The 15000-nt window shown below is 43.3% G+C and overlaps 1 protein-coding gene across 1 annotated transcript in view; it reads right to left on the reverse strand.

Moving 5' to 3' along the window:
• ptprub (protein tyrosine phosphatase receptor type Ub) overlaps positions 1–15000 on the reverse strand; it is a 266158-nt gene that overhangs the window by 186911 nt on the left and 64247 nt on the right.

The following is a 15000-nucleotide window of genomic DNA, read 5'->3' on the forward strand; positions in this document are numbered from 1 at the left end:
CACCCCACTGATCGTGAAAAACAGGGAGAGTTCAATATGATTTTTTTTTAAACATAATAAACATACAGTAGCATAAAAACCACCACTGTTTCTTCCTGCTGTGGAAACTACACAGTTCAATAAGGTTGAAATAAACAACTATTCCGTTTTCCGGTGAAACGAAAACTCCTGTGTGGACTGACTAAAAAGCAGCCAGACGCGAGGCCATGTTTGCACCATGAGCGGCGGAGGCTCTGACTGCAGCCGGTGGAACAGGTGGGCGCCCCACCGAGGTTGTTTTTCTCCCCCCCCCCCCAAAAAAAAACTTTGGCTCTGGTTGGAGGCTTATTTTTCTCCCCAATCTCCCCCACTGATCTCCCCCTCATTACTGGAGCAGGCAGCCAACGCCACCGGGCTACACACACGGACACATCTATTCCCCCCCCGACGTACCCTGCCTGACTGCCTGCCTGCTTTCCTTCCCTCCACTGCCATCAATAACAGCAGAACATCATGTCATCTGTCTTATAATTCCCAAACACGCTCCATACACAACCATACACACACACATGCAGCACTAAACATCATATAAATACATACATACATACACACACACACACACACACACACACACACACACACACACACACACACACACACACACACACACATACATACAGTACACTCACACACAGACACACACACATATACACACACATACAGAAAGAGAGAGAGAGAGAGAGAGAGAGAGAGAGTTAGAGAGAGAAATCCAACTATCAGAGAAAATCCACCCTAACAAAATTACATACACAGAGAAAGAAAAATATATTAAATGTTGGAACAAGATCACCAAAACCCAACAGAAACTCGAATGCAATTTGGCCTTAAACCATGACTACAAATTAGTCCCCACAAAAACTTTACAATGCGCTGACAAGTCCTTGACAAGGTGCAGACTGAACAGTGAGCACAACCTGGCCATAGAATGTGGAAGGAGAAAGCAGACCTGGCTGCCTAGAGAAGCCAAGCTATGCTCTCATTGTATCCTACTCGGAGTGCCATAGAAACAGAGCATCTTCAGCTACATCTTCAGTCATTATACAGCCCTCATTATAGAGACCTGAGATATGAATTCTACATAAAAGCAAGGAATATCTGCCCAGAGTTCACAGAACAAACAAATGAATGGAAAAAAATGAAATATATATTTGGAGAATTGAAAGAAACTGAAGAAATGAAAGCAGCAAAATATGTACTGTATCAGCATGCCACAAAAGAAGGCCACCCCACACACATGGAAAAAAAGTATTTGTGTTTGATTTAACCTCTCACCCATATATTTATTTTTGGGGGAATTGGTCCCTTCTTTCCTACACGTTAGTTATTCTATAATAATTTCCTCTTTCTTTATCATTATAGATATTACTCTTATTGGATATCATACAGCACATGTTATTACCATCATTACTATCATTACTGCTGTTTATTTTACTGCTCTTAATGCTTTGCTAATATTGTACAATGCACACAGTCATGCCAATAAAGCTCACTGAATTGAATTGACCTGAATTGAATTGAGAGAGAGAGAGAGAGAGAGAGAGAGAGAGAGAGACTAAGGGGCAATCACAGTGCTCAATGTCCAATCGCAGAGGGACGCAAACAAAGTTGGTGTGTGATGACCCCCAGGAGACAGGCAGGCTTTATTATGCTGCTGCATCACAGCTCAGTCCCACCCTCCCCAGCCAGCGGCTAATTCCCCCAAATCATGTTTAATCGGCTGGGCTCGGGTGCCCCCGTGGGCCTGGCATCATGCCCGCGCACTGCCAACGCGGTGCCCGCTGCTGCCGCTGCAGCTGCTGCTGTCGGGCCGCACAGCCCCGCGGGTGGGGCAATTAAGAGGCCCGGGGCCTCCCTGTGCCCGCCACATGCCATGCCAACAACCCCACCAACCGCCCGCCTGCCCGCCGCGCCAAGGGGCACACAGCCATGCCCGCGCCACCCAAAGGTGACCTCTGTGGATGAGTGCGTCATTAGGGGCCCCGTCCAGCGAGTGGGTGTGTGCCGGATGGTACAGCCGCCAGGCTGGCATGGGTGCGCGGTCACCCCGGCGCCACGCAGCCTCGGAGGGTCGCGGGCAGCAGGGGTAATTGGGCGGCCGTCCGCAAGGGAAGTCAACCCAAAGTGAAAGGGTCCATCGCTCTCTCTCTCTCTCTCTCTCTCTCTCAGTGACGTGCTGGAGCTGCACTCTGCTATCTGCCTCTTTCTGCTCTCTTCTCTCTTTCGCTCTCTACTGTTGTGTAATGTTGCGCAGAGAGGGAAAGATTTCACTTCTCTCTCTCTCTCTCTCTCTCTCTCTCTCTCTCTCTCTCTCACACACACACACACACACACACACACACACACAGACAAATTCACACGCTATCTCTCTCTCTGTATATATTCTGTTTTGTCTCTCTTTCTATATATACCTTTCCATTTTCTCTCCATCTCCCTCTCTATATACAGTGCTGTATCTCTATATCCTTTTTTCCTTTCTACTCTCTCTATTTCTCTCTCTCTCTCTCTATCTGTGTCTCTCTCTCTCTCTCTCTCCCTCTTTCTTTGAAGCTCCTGACTCTTTGACATTCATACAAATATTGCTTATTCCAAATGAAACCATACAAGAATAAAAAAAAAAACAACCAGACAAACCAACAAATGATCAGACAAGAAGACAAAACAGACACTGATCCCCTCCAGTGCAGCCCAGTGCAGCTCATCCACAGAGTCCAGCCTCCAGAGCTACATCCTAATAGCTCATCTGACAAACCCTGATATCTACTGTACATGCACCGAGAGACACACCACCTCTCTTACTTTCCTCTCACGATGCTTGACTCACGACCGTTGCAAAGCCGTTGCTATGCATCTCAGTTGCCAGAGGTTAGAGAGGGTAATTGGGTGGTGTAGGGATATATAACTGATAGAGAAGAGAGAGAGAGAGAGAGAGAGAGAGAGAGAGAGGGAGAGAGAAGGAGGAAGGAGGGAAGGCAGAAGACAGAAAGAAGTCCCCTGGCTCTGTTACTCCTTCTTCAGGACTGATTATAGAGCCAAGAGCCTCCTCCCTGTGGAGTCTGCACAGAGAGAAAGAGAGAGAGAGAAAGAGAGAAAGAGAGGGAGAGATATTGGATGGAAAGACATCATAAAAGGAGAGAAAAGCACAGTTGGGAACAGAGATGTACACAGATGTACAAAGAAAGAAACTTGAAGGAGAGAGCACAAAAAGATCACCAAACATCAACAAAACATCTGTAACATCACAACCTCCTCATCATCTTCTAACATCAGCCTTGGTCAACAAAGGATGCACCCAACAGAGAACAACATCTTCATTCTGTGTGACTCCAACGGAAATCATCTGGACCAACGACGACTCTTCCCGAAGAGCAACGTCAACAAACTCTGGTGCCCAACAACACAAATAGCAAAGGATACCCTACAGAAAGGCTCACTAAGTAATCCATCCCACATAATCATTCACACAGGGACAAATGACCTCAGTGCAAGAAGAACTGATGTGGCGGAGGCCTTAATCGATACTATAAAAATCGCCACTCAAAAACACCCTGACGCCAAGGTAATCATCTCATCATTACTCCCAAGACGTGATATACCAAAAAGTGTTATCGACAAAGTCAATGCCAAGGTGGCGTCCTTTTGTGATTTGACACCTAACGTAAAGATAGCACATCATAATGACATCACCACAAACCATTTATATGACAATGTGCACATCCACAAGGAAGGCATGAAACTTTTTGCAAAAAACCTAAAAGACACAACATTGAACAGGGGAAGATTCCTACGGTCTGATAGAATTGGACAGACCTTAGATCAAACTACTAGGCAGACTTATGCAACTGCTATCTCAAACAGAGATTCAGATCTCATCCAGATAAAAACAATGCTGCAACTCATATGTGATAGCCTCTTACACTAAAAAGAAAAAAAAAAAAATAAAAAATACAGAATGTATGTTTTACATGTATGCAAAAGGGAAATATGTGTACGATGTGCGTGTGTGTGTGTGTGTGTGTGTGTGTGTGTGTGTGTGTGTGTGTGTGTGTGTGTGTGTGTGTGTGTGTGCGTGTGTGTGCGCGTGTGTGTGTGTGTGTGTGTGTACTGTATGTTCTTTTTGTTGTTGTTGTTGTTGTTGTTTATTTTTTTTTAATTTTTTTTATTTTTTTCCTTTCTCCCCATTAACCTAAAATGTCTTAATGTATAGGCTAATTTCTTTATTTTCATGTCTGGTCACACTCTTGGTTACGCTTTACCGTATGGGTGTTCTAGAACCAGCTTTTAGGTCTAATTAATTAACTTGAGTAGTGAAACATCCATTTTTTTTCTGGCAAATACTATTTTAGTAATGAACTCTCTAAAAATCACAAGTTATAATATCCAGGGAATGCATTCTTCTTCATTTGGAGAGAAGATTAGAGATCCTGATTTTGTAAATATTGTAAATAACTCAGACATATTGATAGCACTTGAAACATGGGCTAAAAAAGGACAGGAAAACTATTCTTTACCTAACTACATAGATATACATTTACCATCTGTTAAACACCCCAATATTAAATGTGGCAGGAACTCAGGGGGAGTTATAGTTTGGCTCAAAGAGTCACTCAAACAACATATTGACATAGTGAAAAAAGGACCATCACATATATGGCTCAAAATCTCCAAAGAGCTCACATGCTCTTTCCATGACACTTATTTATGTGCCTTATACATTCCACCACACGAATCACCGTACTATTCAGATGATACATTTGACAGTCTAAAACATGATATCACAGAATTCCAAACCATCGGGAAAATATTACTAATGGGAGATTTAAATGCAAGAACAGGAAACGTCGTCGATTATGTCGACCCATATGGCCTAAAATACATAACAACACTCCAACAAAACAATGTGGTAAGTAGACAAAGGCTTACCTTTGACAACATACTCAATAAACATGGCAAGGAACTTCTACAACTTTGTAAAACCCTGAGTCTGTACCTTGTCAATGGCAGAACACGGGGTGACTCTCTGGGCAAATTCACTTACTCCTCATCCCTGGGCAGCAGTGTGGTGGATTATGCCATAACAGACCTTGATCCAAATCAAATAAATTATTTCATGGTGATGCCTCAGCTGCCCATATCAGACCACTGTCACATCACCATTAGTCTCAAAAAGAACCCTTACCTTGAGCACCATCAATCTACATCAGCCCTACACCCACTCCCCGCAAAATACATTTGGAACAATGACAATCTGGAACAATTTAAAACACAATTAAACAGTATCCAAATAGAAAACATGATCTACTCCTTCCTGTTCACCAAATTCGAAAACGATAAAGAAGACATCAACTTGGCTACTGAAAGATTAACAACAATTTTTTCTACAGTGGCCAAAAGTTCTTTAAAGAAAGTAAAGCATAGCATTACTAAAAAAAGAAAGAATTTGAATACAAACAAATGGTTTGATAGAGACTGCCGATCACTACGAAAAGAACTGAGAATATGCTCTAATAGAAAACACAGAGACCCAACCAATCAAGAGATCAGAACACAATATCATAATACCCTTCAGAAATACAAATCCCTACTAAGACACAAAAAAATGAACCACGTCAATTCACAATTACAACAAATGGAAAAAACATTAGACCAAAACACCTTTTGGGACCACTGGAATCACCTAAACAAAACTAAAAAAGAAAACACCATCCCACTTGAAAATGGAAGAAAATGGAGAGAACATTTTGAAAAATTGTATGAACAAGATAGCCTAAATCCTGAACAAAAAAACTTGAAATTCAAATTGGAAAAACTGGAACAAACAGAGAAGAATAAATTAACTCAACTGGACACTACAATAACATTGCATGAATTAAAAACAAAGTTAAAATCTCTCAAGAACAAAAAATCATCTGGCACTGATGGAATCTACAACGAAATGTTGAAACACAGCACAACTAAATTAAGAGAGGCAATCTTGAAATTATTTAATCTGATTCTAACATCGGGCCACTTTCCAGATCATTGGAAAGTGAGCCACATAACTCCAATTTATAAAAAAGGTGACAAATTTAATCCTAATAATTATAGAGGCATATCACAAGGCAGCAACCTTGGAAAACTTTTTTGTGGAATCCTAAACAACAGAATAACACATTTTATTAAAAACAATAATATCCTAAATCCATCCCAGATTGGCTTCTCAAAAAACAACAGAACAACAGATCATATATATACACTTCAAGCAATAATCGATGAACATGTACATAAAACTAAAAAAGGTAAATTATTTGGCTGCTTCATAGATTTCAGCAAAGCCTTTGATTCAGTTTGGCAGGAGGGAATCATGTTAAAATTAATTAATAGTGGAATTGGGGGGAAAACATATGATACCATAAAAGACATGTATACTAACAATAAATGCTGCGTAAAAATTAATAATAAAACAACAGATTTCTTTAACCAAACTAGAGGAGTCCGACAAGGTTGCTGCCTCAGCCCAACCTTATTTAATCTCTATATAAATGATTTGGCCACCAAAATTGAGAAAACCTCCTGCCCAGGCATTAACCTCCTGGGTAGAGAGATCAAATGTCTACTTTTTGCAGACGACCTGCTTATCTTATCCCCAACGGCAGAGGGACTGCAAGAAAGCATCGACACAGTTAATGAATATAGCACAACTTGGGCCCTACCAATTAATTATGAAAAATCTAAAGTTATGATCTTCCAAAAAAAGCAATCAGCATCTAACAGTTATAACTTCACAATCGGCAAACAATCACTAGAAAATGTAAAACAATATTGTTATTTAGGCTTAATAATTTCACATACCGGTAAATTTGACAAAGCAATGACGGACCTAACCGAAAAAGCAAGAAAAACATACTACTTTTTAAGAAAATCATTAACTAAATATAACCCCCCAATAAAAATATGGTTGAAAATTTTTGATTCTGTAATTAAACCAATTTTACTATATGGGAGTGAGATTTGGGGCAACAAATATAAAAATAAGTTGGAAGCATGGGACAAAAGTCAACCTGAGACATTTCACTTGGAATTTTGCAAAAACATCCTAGGAGTAAACAGAAGTTGCCCAAATATAGGATGCAGAGCTGAACTAGGAAGATTCCCTCTCCTCTTTAACATTCAAAAAAGATCAGCTAAATTCTGGCATCACCTGAAATACAGTGAACCAGACAGATACCACCATACTGCTGCCCAGTGGAGGGACGGAAATTCTGAGAAGAACCCCTTAGATGACCTATTTGAAAAACATGGCCTAACCAACATCGATTCAACCATCACTTCAAAATTAAAACAATTAGAAACAAAAATGCAAGAAAATTACATTACCAATTGGAAAAATCAAATTAAACAAGTAAGTAAACTCAAAGTATATGAATTAATAAAATCTGATTATAAATTGGCACCATATTTAACTAAAATTTCAAATTATAAACACAGAAAGCTATTGACAAGGTACAGGCTCAGCGACCATAGCCTTGCAATTGAAAAGGGGCGACACAGGCAAACCTGGCTGGCCCCCGATAAAAGAACGTGCGCCCATTGCGAGAACAAAGTCGAAAATGAGCAGCATTTTCTCACCGAATGTAAACGTTACACAATTACTAGGGAAAGCTACTTTTGTAAATTCGGAGACATATGTCCCGAATTTCTTATCATAAGCGATGAAAAAAAACTATTATTCCTCCTGGGGGAAGTTGACAGCTGTGTAGACCTAGCTGCCGAATATGTCCATTCCTGCCACATCCTCAGAGAACAGCCCACATCTCATGATCAATAACATAGTAATTCATAGACTCTTTTTTCTCTCTATTCTTTTTCTTAATTTTTTTTTTTTTTTTTTTTTTTTTAGCTACTTTTTCATTTAATTTTTTTAATGTTTTTTTTATTATTATTATTATTATTTTTTAGTAGAATTATTATTATTATCATTTTTTTTTTAATTATTATTCAGCCTGATATTACCTCATTACCATGATCATTACTATTATTATTATCATTATTATTATCATTATTACTATTATTATCATTATCTGTATTATCATTATTTCTGTTATTGTTTGTATTATTATTATCTGTATAACTATTGTATTGAATGCTTTGGCAATATTGTAAAATTTTACATTCATGCCAATAAAGCTATTTGAATTGAATTGAATTGAATTGATATCCTCTCCCTTCTCCGTCTTTTCCCTCAAACTCTGATCTTGTCTATTCGCCTCTCTCTTCTCTCCTCTCTCCACACCCCTCCTCTTCTTTAACCAGTCTTCTCTCCTCCCTCCCCTCCCCTCATCTCCTCCAGCTCCTCTCCTCCCGCTTCTCTCCTCTCCTTCCTTTCCTCTCCATCCTCTCCCCTCCTCCCCTCCCATCCTCTCCTCTCCTCTCTATCCTCTCTATCTTTCTCCTCTCCTCCCTCTCCTCCCCTCCTCTCCTCTCCTCCCCTCCTCCCCATCTTTCTCCTCTCCTCTTCTCCACCCCTCCTCTCCATCTTTCTCCTCTCCTCCTCTCCCGCTGGTTCCTGGACAGAGCTGGGGGGACAGCAGCAGCAGCAGCGATGCCTGCGCACGTACCCATCATCCCCTGCCTGGACGAATCACGACCCTCCATGTCAGAGCCACCCCGAGTCTCTCCAGCTGGTAATTACATTATAATTTGGCACAATCGCAACACGCCGCTGAACATAAATAAATAAATAAATAAATAAGCCAGCACCAGGCTTGAGACGGTGCCAAGGTTAAAAGCCCCATGGCTGGAGAGAGAGAGAAAGAGAGAGAGAGAGGGAGAGAGAGAGGGAAGGAGAGAGAGGGAGAGAGAGGGAGAGAGAGAGGGAGAGAGAGGGAGAGGGCCGCTTGTTGTGTGCGCTCACGCATCATCCTTGTTCATTAATGTAAACAAGTGGTGTGCTGAGGGTGCGGGTGTAATAACATCCATTTTAAAATGGAGGAGAATGGATGAGCCGCAACTCGGGACGCTGAAGGGGCAGAGCTGGCACAGTAAACACGCCGCAGCTCATTGAAGCACAGCACAAGGGTCACCGAGGGAGGGAGGGAGGGAGGGAGAGAGGGAGAGACAGAGGGAGAGGGAGGGAGAGAGGGAGAGAGAGAAAGGGAGGGAGAGAGGAAGAGAGTGCTGAGCTAAACTACTCTTCCACATCTCTGTGTGACAGTTTATCACACATAAGCTTATATTGCTCTGCTGTTGGGTAATTGCATAAAACTAGTGCTAGCGTCATATTTTGGAATTGATTGGCTTTAGTGATGAGATAAAATTATTTGCAGCCTTTTGACCTCCACAACGACCAGCCCTCAGGTGCTGTGAGAAAGAAAGCATGCCATTACAGCAGCTTCCACACTACACGAGACTCAATCACAACTGTCCAGAAAACTACCCAAGACAGAATAGTCCAATTAAAGGAACTACAGTACGTGTAAGATTTTGTAAGATTGTGTATGTGAGTTTTCTTTTTACTGTGTAAAGTGTTGGTTGAGACCACATTGCATGGTGATGTCTCACTATAAATAATGAATTGATTGATTGTAGGATACTGATGCTATTTCATGGTCACTTTTGAACATTTCACATCAACGAAAAGCTCTTCCACATACTGTAGCCTCTTTAGAGTCGTCAAAGCGCAGACGACTTGACTATCAATTTACTCCTCTTGACCCAGAGCAGCCTCAGCTCCTTCCATCCCATCCTACAATGGCACAGAAGGAGCCACAGCCATTCAGCAGGAGACTCGGAGGTCGAGAAGACCCCGCTCCAGAAAAACCTCAGAAGTGGAGATCCGCTCGCCACAGAGAGCAGTAAACAAATAAACACAGCACGCCGAGCAGATAAAAAGAAGAAAAGCAAGCAGGAGGAAGGAAGAAGGGGCGGCATGAAAAAAAAACTGAACTCCCTGACAGGCAGTAAATCAGAAAGTGAAATCTGGGTTGAAGCCAGCGCAGTAAGCCACTGGAGTGGATGCGGAGAGAGAGAACAGAGGGATGGAAGAGAGATGGGAAAACACAGAGAGAGAAAGAGAGAGAGAGAGGGAGGGAGAGAGAGAGAGATACTGTACAGCGAGAGACAGAGAGAGAGAGAGAGAGAGAGAGAGAGAGAGAGCAACAAAAATAGAAGGTGAAAGAAAAAAAGAGATTGTGGAAGTGAGAGCTAAGCTAGAGTGTGAGAGAGAGAGAGGAAGAGAGATAGAAAGCGAGACAGTGAGAGAAACAGAAAGAGAGAGTGAGAGAGAAAGAGAGAGTGTAAAAGACAGAGAGAGAGAGAGAGATAGTAAGAGGGAGAAAGAGGAGAGAGAGAGAAAGAGGGATAGGGTGTGTACTCTACTGCTGTGTTTGCAGGTCCTCTGAGGCACTGAGAAGGCCATGGATACAGGCAGGTGGAAATAAATAGGAAATTGTCAGAGGATCAAAAGGATGAATCGTCTCTGTCTGCAAAGCCACAGCAATGGGGATAAAGAATGGGAGGGAGGAGGAGGAAGTGTGTGTGTGTGTGGGGGGGGGGGGGGGGGGCTGCAATTTGTTTAACAGCATCCCCAGGTTAGTGCAAGGTTGGCCTGGGGAACCATAGACGTGCCCTACTTTAAACAAAACACTGCTTTCTTCCTTTAAAAAAGGCCAGTTTGTGAGTTATTATTCAAATGCCACCCAAATGAGACGTGTGGTTTTTTTTTTTTTTGCTCTTGCCTCTCCTGCCCGCTGCAGTGTTTGTTGTCCTCTCCGCCTTGCCGTTTAATTGAGTACACGGCCAGCTCCGAGGGGCTTATGGCTGCATTGTTAGCCAAGCCCCACTAATCCCCTCTATCTACATATGTAGCGCTCAGACGGCCCTTCTCCGCTCGGGAGGGTAGGGAGGGAGGCGCACCGCACCGCACCGCACCGCACCGCGCAGCAATCTCACCAGCACCACCGCCACCACCAACGCAGGGATCAACTTGTGTAAGGAGGAAGAGTTGGCCCTCTCGCAGCCTGAAAGACTAGGTCTTAATGAAAGATAGCAGGCTACATGAATAAAACAGCGGGAGAGAAAGAAAGAGAGAAAGGAAGAGAGAGTGAAAGAAAGAAAGAAAGAAAGAAAGAAAGATAGAACGTGAAACGAATAAATAGAGGCCAACCAGAAAGACAAAATAAAAAAAAGAGAAATATCTGAAGGTATGACATAAAGTCTCCCCATGCGCTGTTCAACACCGCGGCTCTTGCACTGCGCAAACCGATTCTTTGCTACTCCATCGCCATCCGTTCTAAGGGAAGATTGCCGGCGAGTAGTGCAGGTAATTCATGCCATTTACCAGATCCTGCCGCCGCCACTCCGCCTCGGGGGAAATAAGCGGGACGAGGGCATTTCCCCTGTCTGCATGATTAACGCCTGAATGTCAGCCCAGCAAGCACTCTGGGACATTCTGCCCAAAATGAACCAGTGCACACAATCAGAGCCAATGCACTGCTGGGCAGGATGTGTCCCCGCACCAATCACAGAGCTACACACAACACACACACACACACGCACACGCACACACACACACACACACATGCATGTACACCGACACACAAAAACACACATACACACACACACACACACACACACACACACACACACACACACACACACACACACACACACACACACACACAGAGAGAGAGAGAGAGAGAGGAGTGAGTAGACAAGAGCGCTTATTTGTTCAACCATTTTTTTTTTTTTTTTTAAAAAGAGAAAAGCTTTATAGGCTATTCAGCTGTGCTGAACTGGCTCTCTCTCTCCTTCATGGCAGAGCGTTGGGTCTTGAGAGTGGTCCTCTCCACACACCCTTTCAACTACTCCCACTCCTCCGCTTCACCACTGTAATTCATTTGTGTTGTCGTCAGGAATGCAGACCCATGTATCAGTGCCTGACAAGTGTGATGGCTTTAGAAAAAAATGCTCGCTGCTATACACACATTCTCTCTCTCTCTCCCTCTCTCTCCCTCTCTTTCTCTCTCTTTCTTTCTCTCTCATACGCACAGGCAGATGCACACGTCTCTCCATCTCACAAATACATACACGCATATACGCACACACAGAGTGCATGCACATGTATACACACACACACACACACACACACACACACCTTCTTCAGGCCATGACTGTGAAAACAAAGCACTCAAAAATGCTCACACACACAGTACAATGGATACGTATGAACAAACACAACCAAACTAAAGAAAGGGGTAATGGGGCATGATTGTGATGCATGCTGCAGTGGCGACTGGGTCCAATTTCAGTTCCTGTAGAAGTTCCACGACGCTGTGCAAATGAAAGACGCCGAACTCATACAAATGGCGTGTCACCAATCCCTCGGAAAGCTCTCTGTCACAATCCAAATCCAATGTCACCTGTCGCGCGGACCACACCAATTCATTACCTTTCCTCCAGAAGAGACAGGCTTGAGCTCTGCTTTAGTTGAGCAAAGGCACAGATTTGAGAAACAGAGGCAAAACTGCAGCTAATCCTGAGCTATGAGGGGAATCTCACGTTACATCTGGCGTCAGCAGTATTCTGGACTATACTGGAACGATACCTTTGCTGATATAACCAATCCAGACAGAAACACCCCATTTATCCATCTCCTGTTTCACTCAGCTTTGTCCCCATTAATCATCACTATTGTTTTCTTTTTTTGGTTTGGTTGTTGTTTTTTTGGGGGGGGGTTTTGCATTAAGTCATGAGACACCAGAAACTGAGGATCTCAACAAAAAAAGATAAAAACAACTCTCCAAGAGGAGATAAACTCTGCACACAAAGAACCCCCCCCCCCCCCCCCCCCCCCACACACACACACACAAACACACAAACACACAAACACACACGCGCATCCACAAGCACACACATACACCTGCACACAAATACAATCATAGTACAAAGACCGCCACATACACAGACCGCCACATACACATATGCACACACACACACACACACACACACATGCATGCACACAAATACAATCGTAGCACACACAACAAGACCACCACATACACACACAGACTCTTTTGTGCGCATCCCTCTGTGGTAACTCTTGTTATCCTGTCTGGCTGCCTTGTGTTGAAGTCTCGCTGCTTTCATTGCTGTAAAACACTCTGCATGAACAGTTGCCTCCTACACCGTCCTTGAATATCATCCATTTTCAATTGGATTTCAGGGCACCTTCCCTTCCCACTGAAGAGAGGAGCATTAAGCTGAGAGGCAAGCAGAAGGCATCGTTTTAACAGGTACCACACAAATCAGCTTAATTAACAAGAAACGATAGACATCAATACAGTACCTCTCGCGCACACACACACACACACACACACACACACACACACACACACTTCCTCTATTGCTGTCTCTCTTTCTCTCCCTCCCTTCTTGTCGAAACACCTGGCGCCAAAATGAAGTTCTTTTTTTATAGAAACTGAGAGGAACAAACAGTAGTCAAGGTGGGCAGATGAAGGAGAGCTTATCATGTAAAGATGATCTGGGTGAACACGGAATGTACAGATGATCTGGGTCAAAGTGTAAAGGTGATCTGGATGAAAGTGTAAAGGTGATCTGGATGAAAGTGTAAAAGCGAAAAGGTGACTTGGATGAAAGTGTAAATGTGATTTGGGTGAAAGTGTAAAGGTGATCTGGGTGAACATGGAATGTACAGGTGATCTGGGTGAACATGGAATGTACAGGTGATCTGGGTGAAAGTGTAAAGGTGATCTGGGTGAAAGTGTAAAGGTGACCTGGGTGAAAGTGTAAAGGTGATCTGGATGAAAGTGTAAAGGTGACCTGGGAGAAAGTGTAAAGGTGATCTGGGTGAAAGTGTAAAGGTGACCTGGATGAAAGCTTACAGCTCCTACAGAACAGGTGCCCTTGGAGGATGTGAGAGCATTACAATTGACCTTTGACTGTGACTCTTACTCAGCTACAGCTAGAAGCTACGGACTCATGCTGTCGCATCACAACTGACTCTCAGAGCTCCCTTACACTCAGGACGGTGACAGTGGCTCCGCTCAGCTAGTAGAGGAGTTGCTTGGCAACCAGAGGGTCTCAGGTTCAAGCTCTTGTTCAATCCTGGCACCTTGCATCGTGTGTGTGTGTGTGTGTGTGTGTGTGTGTGTGTGTGTGTGTGTGTGTGTGTGTGTGTGTGTGTGTTCAAATGCTCTACTGAGTACAGAGATGTGGTTCAGTCACCATCAGCAAACAGTGTGCGTGCGTCCGTGCTCAGACTCTGTGCACTTGTGGACAGTGCTGGACGTGTGGGTGATGTGTGACACAATCACCGAGTGACTCACGGAGAGATTCATCTCACGCTCATCTGAATCAGGCTGATGATCTCACTCTCTGGCCCTCTCACACACAGTCAAGGCACCGATAGGTGCTCAGAAGGTGGGCTGTGGGTGTGTTTTGTTCCGTCTTTGTGTCTAATCTTTAAATTGAACGCCACCGACGTGTACTTTTTTACTAAAAAGCACTTCTTTCAATGCGGTTTGGCTAGCCTATCACTTTTCTTTTTTTTTTTTTTTTTAACTCTGAGACAGTCCGGCCTGCAACATCAATGCCAACTGATAGAAGATTCTGGACAAGCCCACCTGTGAATGCACTACGAGAGTATAGCCCTCCCAGCACCTGGTCAGAGAGCTCAATCGGAACAGCTCTTAACTCTGTGTGAAACATCATCGCCGAAGAGCTGCTGAACTGCCTGCCTTGATCAGTGTCTGGATGAGGACGTGTGCAGTAGGACTAGCAGGTAGCATCATTTCGTTTTTGTTTATTGTCAATTATTTGTTAATATGTCTGACTGTTTATGTATTGACGTCTGCGTGTGAAGCGCTTTGGGTTTGCACTTTGTGCATACAAAAATGCGCTTTATAAATAAATGTGCCTTGACTTGATTACTAGTCTAGCTACTGTACCTAGCTACCTAAGGGGGTC

This window comes from Sardina pilchardus, chromosome 6, assembly GCF_963854185.1.
Source record: "Sardina pilchardus chromosome 6, fSarPil1.1, whole genome shotgun sequence".
In the NCBI taxonomy this organism is placed as follows: Eukaryota; Metazoa; Chordata; class Actinopteri; order Clupeiformes; family Clupeidae; genus Sardina; species Sardina pilchardus.